We start from the raw sequence: 8,526 nt of genomic DNA on the forward strand, positions 1-8,526 counted from the left end.
TCTCTGCTGCAGCACTGGGGCAGGTCCCAAGTACTGAAGCTCTGAGTCCAGCCAGCCAAGATACACAATGATGAGCCTCATAAATACGTGCTAGTTTGATTGACATAAATTCCAGGCAAAATAATGGAAAATCTGATACAGAGTTCAGTTCATTAAGCACTGAAGAATAGATGCAATACTAATCTTAGTTAAGGCACTTGTGTATAAAACAGGTGCTTCCAGCCTTTTATTATTTGGCACGATTCTAAGCTTGTTTGATAAAGCTGCCTGCATGGCTGCAACACAATGCAATTAGATTTTGATAAGGTTTGAATTTTTCAGGGTTGTGTGATATGAAGATGTGTGATGTCAGTAGTACATCCATTAAAATGGCTTAGCAGAAGCCAGGCTGGTGGGTCCCTAATGGGATCCATCTGAGGGACCTTGAGGGAAATATTTCTAATGGGCATCTACAGGGGTTGCTATTAGATCCAATGGGTTTCCATATAGACTGCATTTTAATAGAATCAAATATAAAATTGTACAAGAAATTCATGCCTGACAATGGGATGTTGAGTCCCAGAAAGAAGTCATAGGAGAGCTGCTGCTATTATCCCACAGTAAACCAAACAGGAATTCCTCTCTGTGCATTAGAGGTGAACAATGGGAATACTTGCACACCCCTGGGCTGTCATGAAGATATCAGAAAAAGGTGGTGACGAAATATCCATTAGCAAGGATCTGAGGGCTGGACAGTGCTATATGGGGGAAGACTGGAAAGTAGGAAGTTTGAACCTAATTGCTGCAACAAAAAAAAGAAAACTGAGAAGTTGACAACTGTGCACAAATACTGTTTCAAGCAGAGACTGCTGGTGCTAAAGGGCTCTTTAATCTAGAAGAAATTAATGACCAGAACTAATAGCTAGGAGACATATGCTGAGTGAAATCAAATGGGAACCAAACCCACACTCTGCACAGTGGGTGATGGATCACTGAAACTGGTACCAAAGGAAGTAATGGAGTTTCTGTCAGGGTGGATCCTGCAGGACAGAAAGGATTTGGGTAGAGGACACTCTCCTAATCACTAGTAAAATACCTGTTTGAGTATTAAATAAAACCCTTTATTTCTCCAGACTGCTTAGATGAGGTACCTTTCATTTACTTGCATTTTGTCAGAATCAAAGTAAGCTGAATATCCCTGAGTGTCATGAGAGAAACTCAGGCAAGAGAGACAAGCCTGGGTTACCTACTAAAGAATAGAAGTGTCCTAGAGCAAGGGTTGCTTAAATACAACTGGAGTTGGCTACTGAAAAGACTTACAGGGTCTGTGGCTATGGGAAACAGGTATTGTTTTCTGAGTTGATATTTCTGTGTACATTGGCAGTGGAGAGGAGGAGAGCAGGTTCATCTGCCCATCAGGTAGGCAGCACACAACAGAATGCCCTAACAGGAAGAAATTTCCTTTGTCCCAAAAGCTAAGACATGCTCATGTTCTCTTAGTCTTATTCAGGCTTTATGCTGATCTTCCACAAGGAAAAGCAGCCTCACATGACAACAGCTGAGACCAGTGGTATCTTTTCAGTTTGGTTTAGCTATGGAGGAAAAAACCCAACCTCCCTCTATCCCACAGAAGCCCAGAGGAAATGAATTTTCCTTGTGAGCAGTGGTTAACAAATCAGAATAACAATGTTTTGGGTGTATTCTGCGAAAGTGTTGAGTCCTTGCCAGTAAGAAACCTAACCTACTCCTCAGGGTGCTGTTTGCAATGTTGATCTTCATTTTTCATTCCCCTGAAGCATGCCAAGGAGATCCAGCCCTGAGTCTGCACACAGCTCTGGTTGGGATTCACTGCTCTGGGAATGTCTCTGATTTACATCCCGTTGTTACAGCAGTGGCCCTGTGCTGCAGCACTCCTGCTCTGTGGTGTCTCCAGTGGGATGTCCAGGCACATGCTAATGGGCAAACAGCTTCTTGAAGAAGCAGCTCTGGAAGCAAGTGAGTAAAGAGGGAGGTCTGTGTGAGCAGATGTGGGTAGTACAGACGATGGAGACCCGGCGTGCCTTGACAAGGGAACTGGGGAGGTTGTTCCTGTCATCCTAAAGCAGCATGTAAACAGATTGACGGTCAGGGCAGAGCAGGGTGAGGAGCTCAGGCGTGGATTCTGTCCCTTACTGAGGTGTAGGTTCAGGCTGAGTGGGCTGTGCCCAAATCACAGGAAGGTGCAGCTCAGTGTGTGGGAGCATCAGTGTGTGCTCACTGAGGTGGGACCTGGCACACAGGAAAAGTCCTCAGGGATAAGTGGCTGAGCTGCAAGACTGAGTAAAGGCTCAGTGCAGTCTGCAGCAGCCTAAGCAACGGCAGGAACATCCCCTGCTCAGGATCTTACAAATTGGCCCCCAGCTGCAGCTGAATGGCTAAGGAAACATGCTGGAAATACAGCCAATGCCCCTACCATATGTGTCATAAATAACACAGGCCTCTGGACCTATCCTCCTTTGAAAACCATTGAGGTGTTCTGGCTACTAGAATAAGGTGAGCTCCTACGCCCACAGGAACTGCCAGATCACTGCTGGCAAACTCCAGTTCAGTTGCAGGGTCCTTTTCTTCTGGCATAAGTCACCCTGAAGAGAAGTTGTTCTGCACACACTTCCGTGGAGCTGAAAAGAGAGGTTTGTCCAGGCTCTAGTGGGGAGCACTGTGAGGGGAAATTCTTGCAGCACAGAGCCTTCCAGACAGGCAGCAATGATCACACCATGCTTTCTGCCAGTCCATGCTACAAAAACACCTCCCATCCCTGCAGATTGCTCTCCTGCAAAACTCCATTTGCACTTTCTGGGAGAGCAGCTGGAGCAGGCAGATTTTGTGGTGAGAAGAGAGGAGGAGGCAGGAGGAGTTACACAAGGTCAGGGCTGTGCCTCTGTCCCTGTGTGCAGTACTGAGCAGTCTGGAGCAACAAGAATCCAACCAAACTGCCACAAAAATTCTGGCCATCCTACCATCTCTAACCAGTGACCAAGACAGAAACAAAGCCCTCTCCAGCCTGGGACTGGAAGAATTCAGGAAAAAACTCTTACCTCTCTGAGAAGGACAGGGTTGGGAATTGCTGGTATGCTCGGGATCTCCCCACCCCGGAGAACAACTGTCCCTTTCACTGAAGTTTATTGCCACTCTATTTTATTCCTAAGACTGTGCTTCTGTGTCAGGTTGTGTGCAGTGTCCTAAATTGGCTGCATATAAATATGTTTATTTGAGAATCCAAGCATGCGTGGGGGGAAGTGTGTACCTATGTGCAGAAAGGTTTAATTCCTTGCCCTTCCAACCACATCCCCACCTTTTCAAAGGGCTGAAGAATGTAGAGGGAGCAAGAAAAGGAAAAGTCACTACAGTGGAAGTTCAACAAAGTACTTACACAGTCAGGCTATATGGTGGAAAATAGCCAGGTGGCCATTTGCAGCACAAGTGAAGATGTTTGCTTGCTGGAAAGCATTTTCTGTTCTAGCCTATTTTAATTGAGTCCCATCTGCAGTTTTTCCTGTGGGCTTTGCTTGCTCCAGACTATGTTGATCACCCTTATTGCAATTGTTTTCCTTTTTTTTTTTTTTTTTTTTTTTTCCTTTTGGTAGGGGCAGATGGGTCATTTTAAGCTTCCTTCTTTCTCAGTTTTGGAAAGCCTTTAGTACACTTACGTTTTGCTTCTGGCAGCTAAAAAAATGTCACTCATTACCTAGAAGATATGCCTGGACATAAAGGCATGTCCAAAGACAATATTTCCTCTAAAATTATGGCTATAAAGAGGCTCCTGAGCAAGAGTTGCATTCAGCTCTCTTTATTTAGCCTTGGATTCTCTTTCTTCAACTGGTTTTCCATCCCCAGTTTATTCCCCTTCAGGGAATGGACCTTAGTTTCTCTAGGATGTGTGATCACCTCCATCCAGCCTTATCTCAGCATTATTATTTTCAGGTACCAGCACTTGAGACCAGGGGTTTGATGAGGTCTGAGGAGACCCCATCACCCAGGAGAGCACATCCTATGCCCTTGTGGGTTTTGAAATCAAACAGTGGTTTATCCTCTCTGTAAACATACAGACTGCTCCTCTGTGATCTCTACAAACAAACACTTTATTGTCCCTCTGTGTGTTCCCAGCCTCTGTGCTGGACTCAGGGATTTTCAGTTAAAAACCTCAGCCAGGTCTAGGAAATGGGAGGGAAGGAAGGGGAGATGGGCGAAGTGAGTGAGGTGGGCAAAATAAGTTTTATTTCTCCTTCTTCTTCTTCTTTTTTTCTTTAAATAAGGCAAAACTTTGGAACAGAAATATGGTAATAAATGCACTCCTGTGATTTTTCATGTTTTTTCAGCTGTAAAGAAAATATTCCATTCTGCCTGGCTTCCTAACCATTCTGCAAGGTCTTTATGTGTAGAGCAGCTTGGATGCTGCCCCTGCCTGCTCAGTTTCTGAAACTATCCCTGCAACAATAAAGTTTTGGTTTTTTTTCCCAATCAAAAAGACACATGACAGCAAGTGCTCAGACATTTTGTCATTGAGGCATGGGGTCCTGACTACCCTGCAGCACTGGCTGCCTGGATTGCTCCAGGGGATGGCAAACTGGTGGCACTGAGGCACTGTAAGTGCATAAAACAGAGAATATTTATTGAAGATTAGTGATAATGGGAGGTTTCACCTCAAGCCTCAGCTGGGTCCTGTCCTCAAGCACCCCTTGCCACTGCAGGTATGGACATGGTCAGACACAGCTCTGTTGATGCACCCTGGTGATGGTAGCAGGGTGCCTTTACCCATGACATGAGCTCCAGAGCTCCTCTCTGTTCTCCAACAGACAGCCAAAGCTGTGCTTTGCTCTGCCCTTTCCAGTGTCTTCATGACTTCTCTTCCAATAAAACAGCTGCAGCCTGTTGTCATCTGTTTATCTGATTATACTGCTCACACGCTGCAGGAAAAGCCTAAGTGCTCAAGGTTGTAGGCTCATGCTTTCAATGAGCAGGAAGTTAAACACAAAAGGTTTCCCAAACATTTATCTGATATCTGCCACAGAACAGCTCTCATCTTCCCCTGATGTTCATTTGTTTTGCATTATATTTCCATTGATTTCAGCAACAGGTTAAACACACAGGCTCCAGGACAGCAGAAGCTCACACCACCAGTTATTCCAAACCTATCCCTCTTGCAGGAAAACCAGAACTGTCTGCCACTAGCAACACCCACCATGGTAATCTTTCTATCCTTCAAGGACAGAGAAGTTGCAAAACACTCACTATGGCAGGAAGATGACAGCTGGAACCTTTCAGGCAAGGTGTGGAATCAGCACCAAGTCCTGGGCTGCCACGGCTCCAAGTGTCTGCTTGACATGGAAAGCCAGAGCTACACTCAAACAGGCCCTGGAGCCTCTGAGTTCAAGGAAACAATGAGCCTTTGAGACTAGTTGAAGCTCACACTCAAAATCTGCTCTAGTCCAAGAGGAGGAACTGAAACTTCTAAAAAGCAGTTAATCTCCTTATAAAATAGGTGTCTCAGCTGAGAACCTTTAAAGAGGAGTTCAGCCTTTTCTGTCAGCTAGCAAGGGAGCCTGGAGCACTGTTAGACATCTAATTTTTAGAAATTAGTGGGTGATTATGCACTTCATAAAGTCTTCTTATATCTTGTACACTTTTTTCTGGAGCTGCTGTCAGCCTTAAGTGAAACTCCCCCAGACACGGGAAGCAAAACCAGCACAATACAAAAGAAGATAAACCAGATTTTCCCCAGATGTGAGGTGTGAAGATGGCAGCTTGGGCCATGACCCAAGGAAGTCAATAATCAGTCCTTCAACTGACAACTTTTTCCATCCAAATGCACTGGCTCACTATAAGTCCCATGAAAACCACAAAAGCTGTAGTCTCTGTGCACCTAGGATCTCAGCTGCCAAAGCACAGTACAGAGGAGGAGGAAGAAACGATTGAGGGACCTGGAAAATCCTCAGAGGGAGTTTGTTCAGGACAGGTAAAGCTCATCTCAGTGGCAGCATCCGTGTGTGGATGATGCACAGGATGCACTGGAGATTTTCCCTCGTGCAGAATTTGACTTCTCACTTGGAGAAGCCTCCTTCAGAAGAAGGCTGAAACCTCATTTTTACAAAGATGTAGCATTAACAATGAGCAATCATCCCTGTCTGGCTGCAGATCAAGATGTGGGTGTGACTACAGAACAGCAAATCTCTGCAGTGCTTTTATGCTGGCGGAAGATTCCAAAGAACCATGGAATAGTTTGGGTTGGAGCAGGCCTTAAAGAGGTCATGGACAACCCTTCTGCTCTGACCCAGCTCAGCCCTCCAGAAGGATGGCTTTCCAGAAAGTAATAAAGTGTTTGAAACCATGTTTTCATAGAGAATCTATAGGCATGGAGACCTAAATCTTCACAGACTCTGCTCATTACTGCTCAGATCTGGTAGCTGTTAATACTCTGCTACCCAAAATCACCTTGGATGCTCCTAAGAAATACCATGTGGAAGTTCACCTAACAGGGCACTGGGTGGCACTGGAAGAGACACTGCAAAGCTGGCTCCTGCCAACTTCACAATGATTTTTCCAGGTAGACAGAAAACATCATGCTAGCTTGGAATGACAACAACCTCAGGAGGCTGAAGGTGAGAGCCACAGGACCACGTGTGTGGCTCTAGGGTCTCTCTACACACTGTGTCACACTGATGAGAAGTTGTGACTCCACGGCCCCATTGCATTAATGTCCCTTCATGGGAATGGGCACCTGACAAGATACAAAACTGCAGCAACCTCTGCCTAAGGACACTTTCTACTGCTGTGCTACACACATCAGACCCCTCCTTGATCTTTGGTGAGGCTGTCCATGCTGGGAATGCACACAGCTGGTGATGTTAAACCTCCTCATAGTGTCACACCTTGGACACAAAACAGACAGGTGAGCAATCATATCCTATCTGGGCCTTAACTTAGAGAGTACAGCATGCTGCTGGTGCTTAACAGCAGTAAAAGCAACCTTTCATCCAACTTGGAGGAAGACCTTCCAGCTTCATCACAGTCTCACTATCTGCCTTTTTTTGCTACCCATTTTCTCTTTTGAAAGTTGGCACCTGAAAGTTTTCTCTGCATTAATTCCAGACATTGTGTAAACACTGTGCTTAGATTTACTTAAATGAGGCTGTTTCAGCCCCAGTTTTTCTCGCAAGTAGATTTCCTGTCTCATAAATTCAAGACATGAACAGTTTAGCTTTGCTAGGAAGGTGGAATCTCAAACTGATCCTCCCTTTGGGATGACCTGGAAGACAAAAGGCCAAATGGCATGGGAGAGGGCCTGGGGTTTTCTGGTTACGGGCTGAAAGAGGGGAGCCATCCTGCCGTGTGCTGCTCAGGATGTAGTGCCAGTGCTCCAAGAGACTGTTACTACTTGCCATAAATAATCTGCACCTTTTGAAACCTACCAATACCTTGGCGTTTTTTAATCTTCATAACGCCAGAAGATGGAGAATATTCTTTTCTTACTCAGCAGATCACTGACATTTTTATTGGAGAAGAAAGGGATTACTATTTTCCCCTGTACCCAGATCCTCAAAGTATTTGTGACTCCTTAGAAAGGCACATGCATATCAAATGTTCACACACACTCTTTGTGCAAGACAAGCAGAGGAAGACCTAGGAGTAAAAGAGCTTTTCCTCTCAGCTTCTACTCACTGAGACTTCAGGTAATTTCTCTGGCAGCAATGTGAACCCCCTACCACAATGCAAGTGTGAATTTTGCACTGCTGCTGAAGGATCTCACACACTCTGGTGTCAAAAGAAGGGTCTTTACCAGAGCACTGGAGTGGGTTTTCACCAAACTGGTCAGATGTCTGGGAATTATATGATCACACAGTTCTGAAGGTACAGGGTTCACTCTGCCTTCCAGCTTATGGAGAGGGCACAGAGCACAAAGAGATCACAAGCTTCACATTCAGACTATAAATGAGGGTTTTGCTGCCTTGGCTGTGTTGAACAAGACTCTCCTACTTCTCCATTTCCTCTGCCAGCAAACCTCTGACAACTAAATTGAGCACAAAACATCCATGCCAGCTTGTATTTCTCCAGGAGGTTGAATGGTACAGGAAGGATTAAAGAAGAGAAGCAGCTTTTCACTCCCATCCCTGGTTCTAGGAAAACTTAATCAATGGCTGGGCATTGCACCCCCTGAAACTGCCTCATGCACGACAGCAGGAGAATGGTTCACTGTCTCCTCTCATTTCCTCCTCGACCAGCTCTCCCAGACCACTTTGTCCCCCTCTTGACAGCTTCAGCAGTGGTGAAAGATTTTGTGGACCATGGACAAAGCGCTGCCTCTTGGTCCCGTCCAGGGATGGAGCCAAGCAGCCGTGGGGAGCTGAGCAGGGGCAGTGCCCGAGGCTGCTGGCTGGCTGTACAAACCAGGGGCTTTCCTGTAAGTGTGTGGATGGCTTAAGGCCCTGTTGAAATCTCACCAGATAATCTCTTCTTTCATGTTTTCCCTTTATATTCATCCCCAGTCACTCTCCTGGCCATTGCCATCTCATG

Source organism: Lonchura striata, chromosome 11 (genome assembly GCF_046129695.1).
Source record: "Lonchura striata isolate bLonStr1 chromosome 11, bLonStr1.mat, whole genome shotgun sequence".
Classification (NCBI taxonomy): domain Eukaryota; kingdom Metazoa; phylum Chordata; class Aves; order Passeriformes; family Estrildidae; genus Lonchura; species Lonchura striata.